Below are 15,137 nucleotides of genomic sequence, written 5' to 3' on the forward strand. Positions count from 1 at the left end.
TTTCTCTAATTAAATGGTGTCTTTTTTCTTCCATCAAATAATGTTGTAAGGGATGAAAGTTTATTTCATCAAGAAAATGGATCTCTTCTTGAAGATCCAAAATTTTTTGTTTATGCCAATAAATTTCATGTAGACTATTTGAAATGGACAAATTCAATTCATTTTTCATTTCTTACACTTGACATCCCATCGGGCGTGCCAAAAATTGCTGGCTTATTTTTCCTACGAAGGAAAATACCATAAATGTGAGTGTGCCAGCAAGGATTGAAAAATCCTTACAGATTAAATTCAAGCCAATTATCAAGCGATTGCGTTGACGGTTCTTTTGCCTCAACAAAGAGGACTTCAAAATTGCCAAGTGTAGAGAAAAGAAAAATTAAAAGAAGAAAGAGGGAGACGAAAAAAGACGATTGAGTGAACAATCAAAGTAATAATTACTTACCTCTACTCCTATGCTTTGAAAAGGAAGTGCAAAAAATGCTTTGAAAAGGAAATACTGAAAATAAATGTTTCGAAATATAAATCTATGTTAAACTACTCCTAAGATAAGAAAAATGACAAGAAATATTGAAATCAATTGTCTTTGATTATGAATGCTCCATCTTTTACAGTGTAGTCATGAATGGCTATTTATAGGTAAATATTTATAGGAAAAAACTTCCAGTAATAACTACCCAATAACCACCTAAAACTACCCACTCTTCAATCTTCATCCCCACAATACCACACATCCCTCCATGTCTTCATAACTTCCTTTAACCTACAATTTATACTCCATATTCTCTACTTTATTCTCCATCATCTTTTCACTTTTCATAACTTATCATAACCTCCAAATGAGTAGGAGGATGCCACATGTCTTGCAATTATATAAATAATAAATAATAATAAAAATTGCAGATTTATAGTGCCAACAATAACCATTATGCCACCAAACCCACTATTAATTACCCAAAAATTTTGAGGTCACTTTCATTATTTAGTAATTAAGTAATTAATTCATTTATTTATGGTTTATATAATATTTAATTACAAATCTATAATAGGGAAGAAAAGATATCAAATGGAGAAGAAAAGATATCAAATTTCTCTTTATAAGAGTTGAATCTAAAATCTCACATTACAAAAATTGTTACACAATTACTCGACCAAATGCCCAAGTTATTATTAATTTGAATCAGACTATATAAATTGAAATTAAAGAATTTAAAAACTAAATGGATGAAATTTATAATTTAAAAATAAAACAGAAAGAATTACAATAGTGTAAAAGATAAAAATAAAATTAATATTTTTGCGAATTCATTCAATTGAATTTGTGATTAATAATGTTATAATTATATTTTTAGTATTTGAATTTATTTAAAATTATGTTGTGATAAATAGTAACATTTTTCATATTTATGGTACACAATTATAGAACACCATTTTGCCATTGCTTGCTCACCAAGGTTGTTAAAATCGGGATCCTACGTTGGATCGTTGGAGGTGTTTATAGGATCGGATCGTAGAATCGGATCGAGGATCGTAAGATCCTACCGAAAAGGACAGATTACATAATAATTTAATTTAAATAAATATTTCTTATAAAGTATATACGAAATGAGCCTATATTCTATTAAAAAAAAGTGAAGATATTATGAAAAATATAATACTCTATGTAAAATGTACATATAATATTATACAATAGAAAACTCGATGGCAAAAGTATTGTATTTCATCAAAAAAGAAGGTGAAGAAGAAGAAGAATTCTATAACAAAATACTTTACAATCTACAATAATGCATAAAAAGTGAAGAAAAAATATTTAACAAAGTTGGATATGAAAATATATTAAAAACTCAAAAGAATAACTTAATCGAATGATAAGGTTTGTCGTTAGCATTCCTGGTAGAGCGGATTCAAGTCACAAAAATAATCTCTCAAAAATTTGGGATAAAATTGCAATCATCTTACCCTCCTTAGACTCTGCTAAAGCTAAGTTTGTTTTTTCAACTATTTAATTTTTTTAAATTACCGCAATATTTGAATGTTTGTTTTCTAGTTTGTTTTTCTTAGTCTATTTGATTCAATACTACTTAATTTTTATTATTTATTTTGACCACATAAATTGGTATTTAGACAACAAACATAAAATTTATAATAAAATATGTCATACAATACAAAATAAGGCTTGTAAATTGGATCGGATAGGATCGGATTCGAATCGGGATTCTACGATCCTATAAGATCCCACTACCAGGATCGAAAGATTCTACCTATAAGGAGTTTTTTACACGATCCGGATCGATTGTACTTAAATAGATCGTAAGATCGTAGGATCGTAAGATCCGGATCGGGATTCTGATAACTATGTTGCTCACCCACCACATCCTCCATAAAAATCTGAGAAAAAACCACAAAAACCACCAAAATAACAAAATAGTCTCTCTATCTATCCTCTTCCTTTTTTTGTTCTTCATTCTGCAGTAGAAAAAACCACCAAAATCTACATACAACCTCATCAACACATAATCTATATATACTACTGTAATCATCTATACATATATATATATATATATATATATATATAACCTGAATATTATTATCAAATACAGATCAAAGCTAAAGCAATGGCAATTCTTGCCACACTCCCAAACCCTAACCTCTTCTCCACCCTTCCTTCAACCCCAACCTCAAACCCCTCTCCACCACCACCAAAATCCCCCATTCCAATCTCCAAATGCCCACCACCTCTCAAATCCCAAACACCCCAAAACCCACCTCCCACCTCAAACCCCGACTTTCCACCATCGCTCCAAGTACCACAAACTAGTCCGAAGATTGCTCCGTTATCGTTGGTGATTCCGGTGTTACCTGGAGTAAAATTTCTAAAATCAGATTCTTTGTAACTTCAATCAATTATTACTAGTTGGATTTAATCCAAATCTTTTGAAACCCAAACTCATGTCTCTCTCTCTCTCTCTCTCTCTCTCTCTATTTATCTTATTCAAAAAATTGTAATCAAACAATTGAAGAGATTATAATATAGGAGAAAGCACCATTAAATCCCTAATTTGGGAATGTTAACCCATTAAGTCCTGACGGTTTTAAATTGGACTGATAGGTCCTATTTTATGTGTAAATATATTAATACCCATGTTTAAAGGCGTGTGTGGTTCAGCAATTGGGGGGTAAATTTGGGTTGGTGTTAGTGTGTAATTTACCGAAAAGCCCCATGACGAACTGTAGTGTTGTTTGTGGTAGAATTGTAAACGTTGCAGAGTGAAGAGATTGGATTTGAAATGCTGATGTTTTAGTGATTCTTACCGCGTATTTTGGCAAGACTGAGATTGTAATTGGAAATGTTGATGTTAATACCGAAAATACCATTCGAGTACATTGTGTAAACCCTAGTTGCCAAACTTACCAGTCAATTAGAACTCTCGCTGCTAATCTGTTGGGTTGATAAGAACTCTGCAACGTTTGTAAGACATACACACATCACAGCGGCCAGAGGCTTCGTCGGAAACCATGACGTCAGGTATGGACTGTTAGGGTTTACGATGGCATAAAGGGGTTTTTTATACCGTATGATTTAGATGAAAATACATATTGCGGGATTGATACTTTGTGATTGCTTTGTTTGTATTTGTGCAGTACATTGTGTTGATGTTGTTTTCGTAATCAATGTCAGTGTTTGTTGATGTCAGTTGGGGTATGGGGTTTATATTTGTATATTTGCGTTGACCATTGAATTTTATTTGTGTTGTTGTCTTCTGGTAATGTAGGTTTGGGTATTTTTTTGTGTAATCCAAACATGGGTGTTTGTTGTGTATATGTGTATTAGTTGTGTTGGGCTTATTGTTTGGTGGGTTGGTAATGTGGGTAGGGGGACCCTTGTTTTTGGGGCATTTAAAATTTGTCGATGGTTTTTTTTTTTTTTTGTGTTAACCAACAATTGGATTGTTTGCACAAATGTTATGTGTGTAGTTCGTATTACGGGTTATATGGAATGTGTTTCCCTGTGTTGGGGATGGGTTTGAATTTACTAAATGTTGATGTTTCTTTGTTGATATTGCATGGGTCGTTTCTGTGATTTTTTTGTTGGGCACATGAATGTTTAGTTGACGTATATTACTGTATTACGTGGGACTAGAAGGTGCATACGGCTTAATTGTTATCGTATCCATTCTATGTTCGTATGGGTTACGTGTTTTCATATTCTAATTTTTTGTGGGATGTTGATGCGGAGTGTATTGTAGTTATGTTGGGGTTTGTAGTTATGTTGGTGGGTGTGTGTGTGGTATTGGATAATGTTTTGGTAATGTGGTTATGTTATTGTTGTTCTAGGCAGTGCAAAAAGTCAAAATGCGGGACACAACAGCAATGGTAGATGTCAACGGTCATATTCTGCAAGGCAGACATCAACACGTTTGCCAACCAAATGACAAGCACACCTGGCCTTCAAGAAATGTAAAACTACATTAAAGACATTTAAAAAAAGTACCGTGGACCCATCTAAGTTAATGTATCGGTCAAACGTAGCCAGTGTTATAAAAACAATATTAGAGCTTGAATTTGGTGAAAGGCACGTGAAACAACTACAAAAAATACCGTTTTGGCTAATGATTGACGCAATCTGGGTTCATAAATTGGATCCCAATGCGTACAGGAAGTGTGATGCAACCGTGTGTTGTATAATTCAGACATATGATCCAAGTGATGAGAAGTTCCACATCGAGGGTAGTGGGCTATCATTCCGTAACACTGACATACGCTTTTTTTTTGGTATCCAATGTGGGAAGGACAAGCTAGATTTGGCGCATAATGGGAAAGCGCCTTTAAATTTCATCCAACAGGGATGTCTAAACGTCATCAAAATATCTTCAAAACTAATCAAAGACTTACTATTGGTGGCAATGCGTGGGGAAACAGAGCGTGATGGAGAAGATGTTGCGAAGTTGGTGTGGATATACATTTGTGCGAAACTATTTTTTGCAATGACATGTAAATCCATCAGGTGGGCATTTGTACGGGTGATTGATAAGTTGAACACGTTGCGGTCATACGATTGGACAGCAACGATCCGTAATGCACTAATTGGTTCATTGAACAAGATGCACAGTAGGCCAAAGAAAGTTACCGGCTGTGTAGTTGCATTACTGGTATGTTATTACTTTAAGAGGTTTGTTATGTACATTCATTTAGATACCTGTATTTTAGAAACAAATGTGATCATGTACTTAACATTATTAACTTGTCCCGATGGTTGCAATTCCTCCTCTGTGAGCACACAACCATTGCTGACCTTGACAGATGAAATGTATTGCCAAGGTTTTGCCGGTGGAACATTGGGAAGCTCATGGGCAAACTAAAACATGCTGACCTGTCAGCAGAAGGATCCGTACAGGTATTCATTATGGTTTCTTTGCTGAGTTTTGATTCTTTTTTTTTGTTGAATGTGTAATGTGAAGTTGTTAATTTGTTTTTTTCTTTTTTTTTCTTTTTTTTGTCAACGCAGGTTAATACTGCGAAACTAGGTAGGAATGTTATTGAACGCTATTTTGTGAATGTATTAGCTGATGCGCCTCATGTACATGTTGAAAATGTTGTAAATGTGTTAGAGGTGGAGCCGGTTAGTAGCTGGGATGGGGGTGTTTGAAACGCGGATAGTGAGGCAATTAACATCGTAGAACCTAGTCTAGACTGCTGGTAGTTAGATGTGCCACACGGGGGTGAAGTCAAATTTACGTCAACAAAGAAGGGAGATGACATTATTACAGGACAAGCACGTCATCCATAGAACACGGATGGGAAGGGTTCGGGAGTAGGAGAGGCATGGACGAATTTGTTCCCTGACCTGCTAGACTTGGCAAGCACACAACATGGATGCAACGGTGATACCGGCACACCAGATTTAAGTGAATAGTTAAAAAAAGAAACAAGGCGAATTACTGATCTGGAGTGTGAAGTCTGGGAGAAAGATGCACATGTGTGTGAGTTAGACAATAAGATTACAACCACAGAGAGGATGTTTAGTGCAAAAACCAACAGTGTATTCATTGGGTTTGACAATGTACTTGTAGCGAAAGATGCTGAGATTGAACGGCTGAACGCACGAGTTAGGGAGCTGGAGGAAAGAATCATTTCATTAAAGGACGTAATTGACGATCGAGAGGTACATGTAGTGACCCAATCAGTTGGAAATGATAACTACAAACATCAAACTCCCCCTAAAAATTTTCCATGCCAAAGTAATGGGTTAGGGGATATGTAGACACCCCATTTTTGACCGTCCTAAAAACTTGGACGTCATCGTTTGAGTGCTCGATGATTACGCTTGTTCGCGCTCGTTTGGAGTCCCCAAGGTTTTCGGTTGCGCGCCTTGCCCCTGAGTCTCTGAGCTCTTTTGGTTTTGTGCTTGTTTTAAGCCAAACCTTGGTGCCCCCTTTTGCCTAGAGGGAGAAATAGAGGTGTAGACCACCTTTCTCCCCTGCCAGCCAGTTTTTTCCCCTGTAGCGGTGGTCGGTCAGCTAGGGTGGGTGGTTGGTCGACCACCTTAAGTGGTCGGCAGCCTGCTACCACCTTCTTCTCTTTGTGTAGACCACCTTTCCCCCCCTGTCGACCAATTTTTGTCCCTGTCAACCACTTTTGGTGGTCGGTCGGCTAGGTTGGGTGGTCAGTTGACCACCTTAACTGGTCGACGGCCTTTTTGCACTTTCTACAGATATTTTTGGTGCCAGTTGTGCCAGCGGTTAGGCACAGATTGCATCCTCCCTACACGTATAGGGAGGGATATGAGCAAGCTTTTGCTTGCATCTCTATATAAGGGGAAGTGCTTCCCCCTTAGAGCGGGTTCAGAATTTTGAGAAGCCAAAATTATCTACTCTCTCTCTAGATTTCTCTCTCTCTATATTGTTGTGCCTTATAGTGCTTAGAATTGCATTTCCTTCACACTTTTGCACGCAACCTCTTAGCCAAACACTCCTACTTTGTTACTAAGGTGCTGGAGGGTCTCAAGGGAGCTTCAAAAAGCTGGTTTTGAGCTCAAGAAGTTGCTGTTCTTGTTGTTCTTCAAGGGTGAGTCCTTTTCCCACTTTAAAGCATTATTTTCATTGCTTATTTAGCCACCTTTGCATGCTATTTTAGGATTAGCTTTCAACTAAAAAAATTCTTGTTTTAAAGTGTTTAAAATGGTTGTTTAAGGCTTTGTTTGAGTTAGGGGTGGTTTATCTTATTTGGTGGCTTGTTTTGTCTTGTTTTGTGCCATCTTTCTAGGCCTTTGAGAATATCTCTTATTGGGCTTCTCACCACTGAAACTTAGAGGAATTTCAATGGTAGAAATGTGATTTTGAGGTCCCAAATGGGTGGGGGTGGTCCTCCCTCCTCTTCTCTTATTTGCATGTATTGATGGCCCTTCAAAAGAGCATGTGTTTCTACTTCTTGGAGGCTTTGTTTAGGCTCATTTTTATGACTTTCCAGACCTTCCATAACTTTGTTTTGGGCTGTCTTGGTCACCTCTTGCATGCTTCTTGTACTTGTAGTGTAATCCTACTTGTAGCTTTGCAAAGTAGCATGTCTTTCTAGCATGTATTGGCTCCATCTCAGCATGTTTTTGGCTATTATTTGACATGTCATAAATCTGATTTGTGTTGGTTTGGTTGCCTCTTGCATGCCCCTTGCACTTGTTGTGCAATTTTGGTTCACTAGCCTAGCATATCTGTTGTTTTAGCCTATTGATCTAGCATGTGTATGCTCTACTCCAACACATTTTTGGCTTTGATTTAACATGCTTGAGGTCTGATTTAAGTGGTTTTGGTCATGCATGTTTGGCTTTGCATAGCTATAGTGTATTTGGCTTTGCTAGCCTTGCACTTTGGGACCCCTAGCATGTCATATTTGAACCTTCTACATGGCATGGCATCATTTGGTATGTAATTTCAGACCATAAACTTCTGCCATACTCTCATGTTTATCACTCTTTCATTGTGTTTAAGAGTTGTGCCTTATGCTTTGATCATGAGCTAATTCGTATGCATGCTTGCCTAAGCTTTTGAGCTACCATCTTAGCATGTTTTTGGTGTTATTTTACCATGTTATAACTCTGATTTTGGTTGGTGGAGTCACCTCTTGCTTGGTTTTGGTACTTGTAGTGAAATCCCGCTCTTTGGCCTTGCATGCTTAGTGTTTTGGCTTACAATGCTAGCTTATTTTGGCCACACTTCATTATGTTTCTAGCATTGTTTTGACTTGCCTTAGGACTATTTTGAGCCATCTTGATCCTTTGGGGCTTGCTTGGTATGGCTATGGTGCAAGTGTCTTAGCTAGTCTTGAGTTTTGAGCACCATAGCATGCTATACTTGTGATGGTTGCATGTCTTGGCATCATTTAACATGTTATTTTATAGCATATACATGTGTCATGTTCGCACTTCTTTTACTCCTTGAGAGCTTTTGAGAGTTGTGCTTTTGTGCCTTATTTGTAAGCTACCCAAGGAGCATGATTTTCTACTCTTTTAAGCCTTAGTTTGAGCATGTTTTGTTACTGACTTGCCATGTTGTAGCTCTGTTTTGGACTGGTTTGGTCGTCTAAGCTCGATATTGCATGCCTCTTGTGTTATACTCTTTGCTAGCTTTAATGTTCTTGGCTCTTAGCATGCATTGCATGAGTTGTTAGTATGTTTTAGCATCATTTGTCATGCCATTTCAGTGCTGGAGTATATGCCATTGCATCCCACTAATTCACTTTTTCAAAACTAGAGGACTCTCACTTTTGGACTTAACCGATTAAGGGACTAATTGGTAATCTAAAATGTATAAACAAAATTGAATCAAGTAAAACATGGCCAAGATAACATGTTATGTTACATTGCATGTGTTTGGATCGGACGTTAATCCAAACACAAGAAACAAGGGACGTTTCATTCTTGAAGTGATGAAACGTGCCTTATTTCTTGGTCGCCGACGCCCTTGATTGTGCATGATAGGGTGGAGGCCTTTCGAGTCTTATGTGTGCATTCATTGAGTTTTGCGCAAGCTTGATCCTTTGGCCACTATGCATTGAAGATACTCGGTTGGCGGCTCGAGAGTCAAGTGCCATACTCCTTTGAGCTTAAGATATGATAAGGAGTGTGGAAGTGCATACATTTCCTTGCAAATACACTGTCTTGCCTCTATCTGTGCTTTGTTGCAGCAACAGGAGGAATTTCAACCCTCAAGGTTCTTGAGATAAGAAAGAAGCAATTCGAAAATCGGTGTAATTTTCAAAGATTCAAAAGAGTGCAAACAGAGGCGTCTTGAGGCAAGGTGGTGGATTTTCAGGAGGACGCAACCGAGCATGCATATCTCCCTCGCCCGCGAGGCCATTTATCGCTTTTGTTAGCTAGTTGTAGTTAATTACTTGTGCTGTAATTAATTTAGCTCAGTGCTTTGTAATATTCTAATTAGCTTAGATTAGCTAGTTATTCAATTTGGCTTGTAATAATTAATTAGCTAGAATAGTTAGTTAATTAGTTGGTTTGTAATGGTTAGCTTAATTAGCGTAGCTAGTTAGCTTTTATTTTATTCGGACCCTCCGTCAAGAGAACAAATGTTGTAATAAGTGTACGTGTGTGTGAATGTCTTTCAACCCCACGTCTTTTTCCCTTTTATTTACTAGCTTTTGATAGTTAGTTTTAGGGCATGTTTCAATTAGTATACTTATGTTTGAATACGTGCATCATTCATTTTGTTTTGCATGCACCAGGCTCGGCACATCATACAAACTGCATTGTACTTTAATACACTTTCTTGAATACATGTTTCAAAGCATGTTATCGAGCATTGCATTCATAAATCATTCTAGATAGCCGAGCCTATTTTTGTTGCATTTTGCATGCGTTGCATTAGGCATCTTGTATAAATTAGGTTCATGCGTTGATTTCTAATTAGTTTCTGTTTTGGCTCGGAGTACACTGTAAGTGTTTATGCTTTAGCATCTTTGCATGTGTGTAAGTGACTGCCATGACAGCATGCTTGTCATGAGGCTATGTGTTTAAGTGATTAACTGCATGAATGTCTGTGGATGAAGGCTTCATTGCTTGAATTGGAATAATTCATCAAAATGTGTGTTTTAAGCCCACTTGAAGTGGCAAAATCATGTTGTTTTAAGCCCACCTTGTTTGGTGGCAAATCCGCACTTTAGCCTACTTGAGAGTAGCAACTTCAAACCACTTGTCAAAAAAACAAACATGAGATGTTTTGTTCCAACTTGAGTGATTGAGTTTATACTTGTATGTTGTGCGCATCACATAGTAATTCTAGATTAAATAATCGGAATAAGAACACATGTGTTTTCAAAAACAACATATCATGTTAGTAAAGGTCGATCTTTGATCGGGCAAGCGGGAGTGCTCATTTCAGGACATTCCCTTCTCGTACCCAAGTTCTCGAGCCGAGGCAACTTTGGTGATGACGGACACGTGGCCTTAGGCGCGAGTCAGGGTTTCCTAAATTTCCCAAAATAAAATATTTAGGTGGCGACTCTGAAATCTGGCAAAGCAGTCCATGTTTGGCGCTTTCTGATTAAAATTGATTTTCTAAAACCAATTGCCAGATTTGGACTCTTTGGTGATTTATCAGTCTTACATTGCACTTTGTGAGATTAGATTCAGAACCGTGACAGGAGTCCGAACTATAGTAGCTAGAACCCAATTCGCACCCTCCCCGAAAGAGGGCGTGCGGAGCGAGTTTTGGGTAGTCTACAAGATGTATTGTGATGTGACAGTGTGCAATGTACCGAAAAAAAGGGCATCCCACCTTTGCAAAGGGGAGACAAATACGTGGCCGAAATGGATTGGGTAACGAATCTAGTTGATTGCAATCATAATGGCAATATTAATCGGATAGCAGATGGAGTCATTGGGTTTGATGTTGGCGATGCAGACAGAGGGGTAAAGAGCAGAGTATGTAGTTCCATCCCTAACGTGTCGTCATTGGTCAGAAGAATGAAGGACAAGGAATGACGTGAATTTAGATTAAGCGACTATGAATATCCAAAGTTTGTTTATCGTGGCAAGCAAAATTGGAAGAGAGGCACCAGGGGGGAAGTGGGGCCAGAAGTGATATACGTTATTGATGATGTAGGAGTTGAACAGAAAACGTGGCATGGGTTTGGAATGTCTCGGAAACATCATGTGTGGAACATGCTCGCATATGACGAAACAAAGTTACTGGACACAGTGTATAGCTTAAATGGCGATGGGTAAGCATTTTACTGTTGAATATTCAACTACGTATTTTATCTTTGGTTGTATGTGGTTGTTAGTGTGAGTAACTTAAACGGTGAAGGTTCGGATGTGTAGGCAGTCCACATTTTTGGTAGAAATCATATGATGTGTAATGTTACGAAAATGTGTCAATGTTTCGTTGATGATTCAGCTGGATTAGGTTGATAGTTACAGTAGTACCATGCATATGTATTGGATATAGTATCATAAAAAATATTATTTAAAGGAAATGCTTAGTTCCTAATAATGGTAGTAATCACTGAATGTGTAGTTTAACACAGAATGGTGCCAATGTTTCATGTATGAAAATTGAAAAATAGCATACCAGAGTTTTAAAATTTCCTTTGTGAACATTGAAGGTTAGGCATACAATTATTGATGGTTGAGTTAATTTAGTTTCACAGCTATAGTAGTACACTACATATGTGTTGGATGTAGTATCACAGAACTTATAAATTAAGGAAAATGCTTATGACCTAAAATTGGTTGTAGGTCTGTGATATGGGATGAGGGAGATAATGGGATATAAGTTCGATTTTCGGATGTGCGTGACCTGGTACGACGGGGGTCGATTCAAGGGAACGCAAGTTGAGATATGTCACTCCGTGCATGCGTATAACATGTTTGTTTGTCATTTTACATGTAATGTAAGTGGTTATGTACGACGTGTATTTTGGTGTTTTTGGTACTTTTGTAGGTCATTGACGCATATGTAGCCATGCTCATGGAATTACAAAAAAATGGTGTGTGTTCAAACAAAGGTGTAGACCCGTCATATGTGTTCAGTAGTGTTTGTGCGATACGTTTGTGTATGAATAAAACACTGAAACTTTAACATATACAGTCAGTTATCGTTTAATAAATGTCTCACGTGACAAATGGTTTGATATTGTTTGCGGGTTTTTGTGTGGGTTTTTTGAAAAGGATGTGATGCGAAATCTAAGTGCAGTGTCTCGGACGAAGTATTTGAACGTGCAAACAAAAGCTTCAAGAGGGCATAGATACACACATTATCTAGTATATTACCCGAAACATTGGACTTTGATGGTGAACGGTTGGTGAACCAGGACGTGGAAACATCACAATTCTTTGAAACCTAGATGAGGGACGTGGGATGAGCATTACAATGAAGTGTTGAAAGTGGTAAGCCATAGAGTTTTAATGTACTTTTATGCAGTTGTTGTTACATCAATGTTGGCAAAATGTGGTTAGTGATTGAAGTGTTTTACAGCGTCGTGTAATAATGTGTGTGAACATTGATTTTGCAGAAACAGTAGGTAGAAGACCATTACAACAGAGTCATTAAGCCACGGTTGGCCTCAAGCAATGGTAAAACGCCGGATTTTGATGTCCCACTTGTCCCAATCCTTGACTACCCACAGCAGAAGCCGAATACGTAAGTTATGACTTTTATCATGCTATGTTTGCACTAAATATGTGATTGTGGTTGATTAGAGTTATATTTTATTTCGCTACGTATATGTTTGAATGTTTGCACGAAGCACGTAACTTTGTGGTCAAATGCACTAATGTATTTGTTTGCCTTTAATGTGGTGTGGAAAATAAGTGTGAAGTGCGCATATGTTATTAGTAATTATCATATGTTCGTGGATGTGTGTGCAATGTTTCGTAAGAGTGTAAATTACTTTGGTAGAAGCATTATGGCATGCTGATATGTTACATTATATTAATTTGTGGTGTCTCAATTGTTAAACAGATGCGCACAATTTTGAATTCTGAAAATGATGTATTGGGTGTTAGATTATGTCCTCATGTTGTTGGGTTGCTGCTTTAGTGTCCATGACAACTGAATTTGGTCCCCAAACATTATGCTGTCTAAAATAGTTGATTTGTTGGCCTATACCAGGACGGATTGTGCAATATTTGTGTGCTACATCATCTGACAATACATGGAGGGTGGCGATATTAGGAAAACAATGGATGGGCAAACGCTTTACGAACTACGTACGCCAATGGTGAAGATGTTTTTGAATGACCCAGTCAAAGGAGTCCGTGCTTTGGCACGTGTTTGAAGTTGTCCTCTACCACCACAGTGTTCGGTTTCAGTAATTTGTTCGTGTCACAGCGACTTGTTGGACATTCAAAGTAGATAGTTAATGTTTTCGACGTGTTAGTTGTGGGTATGTTTTTTTTTTGTTTGGTACTATATGTGATGATGGTTTTAGTTGGTGTACGTTTATTTTTTTTTTTGGGAATTACTTAAATTTCACAAATTGGCAAATGTGTTTTTGTGGCATTCGTACTTCTCAATGATGTTTAAGTTAGTGGATTACATTTGGACATGAATCTGAATGGTTGTTTGGTTTGATGTGCATTTAAATAATGTAGTTTGACTATCTGAAGCTTGTGTACTAGAATCATAATAATCATTGTGTTATGATTTTTACAATTATTGAACAACGATTTTTTGAATCATCATACGGATTGGCGAACATGACATGGGGGGTTAGTGTGAAGTGATTAATAACGGTAACAAACAAACCTCGATTAGGTGTCCTGAATGTTTAATGTGTAAAATTAAACATCGAATGTAATGTGTAAAATTAAAAATCCCACCCATCCCATATATTCATCAAACTGATCCAAAAAATTAGGAAAATAAATATGTGTTGTTTGGAAAACATCAAGTAATGTAGAAGCATATAAAGGGAAAAAAATGTTGCTGAGCCACATTGTGGTCACAAATAAAGAAAGTGATTTGCTATTATTTGAGCAATGGGTTTGGGAAAAAAAATTGGGCAAATAAGATCATCTTGCATGTTACATAGGTTCCTTGCATGTTTTCCTATTATGATGGCCCATTTTTCCACAATGTCCACACCGAATGTGTTGTACAACCTCGCCCTTTGATGGAATTCTTTTCCGCTTCAGCCTACCGGAAGGACGCTTGTACACAGGTGGCGTAAATGAGATAGCCTGTTACATTGAAATTTGGTTTCCCCACAGTGGGAATTGGGTGGATGGAACCCCCATACGTTGCCTTGTACTCGTCGACATAGTAAAACGATTCTATGGCATCATAAATGTTCTTGCCACTATTTCGGAAAGCAACAACAGAATGTGAACACGAGAATCCGTTTAGTTGCCACTGGAAACAAGAACATGAGCAGTTGCCAATGTCGACTAAAACTGATGGATGGGAACAAACCTCAAACATATTGTCATCCGACTGACTAACTATCCATGACCTTTTATCTTTGTACGCAGTAACTAAATTTTTTTCCATTTTCGGGCAGATCTCGCCAACCCACCCCATGGATTTCACTTTACACTTTGACCTTTGTTCCATGATCTTACCCCTAACTGCATCGACCAGCTGAATAATGGGAAGGTTACGAGCTTCTCGAATCCAACTATTGAAAGGCTTGGCAGCGTCAGACCACATCTCGGCATCCCCTATGGAGACAAAAAAAAAAAAAATTAGATTCATTAGATTTAGTGGTTGAAAATATATTACGTAGTATATATGTAACTAGCATGATACCTGAAGTATGCATTGAACAAATGTTCAGGATCCAAATCTTTCAGAAAATTTCCAACCACCACTGGGCTACATTGTAACAAAATATCTATTTTTTGGTTGAAGGAATTAACTGTAGGGGCGTAAACGAATTCACGCAACTTCCGCATGAGTCTTTTTTTTTTATCAGCATTAACATATTTCATGCGGTCTCGATGATTCATCTGCAGATGTAGCAAGCAAAATGCATGGTGTGCAGTGGGGAAGACGGTACGCATCGATTGTACCAACCCCACATTACGGTCAGACACAAAAGTTAAAGTTCTGGAACAGTCAACAACTTCAGACAAATGGCACAAAAACCACTCCCAGTTACATGTGTTTTCAGAGTCGACAATAGCAAAAGCG

Source organism: Camellia sinensis, chromosome 1 (genome assembly GCF_055761805.1).
Source record: "Camellia sinensis isolate YWXY chromosome 1, ASM5576180v1, whole genome shotgun sequence".
NCBI lineage: Eukaryota > Viridiplantae > Streptophyta > Magnoliopsida > Ericales > Theaceae > Camellia > Camellia sinensis.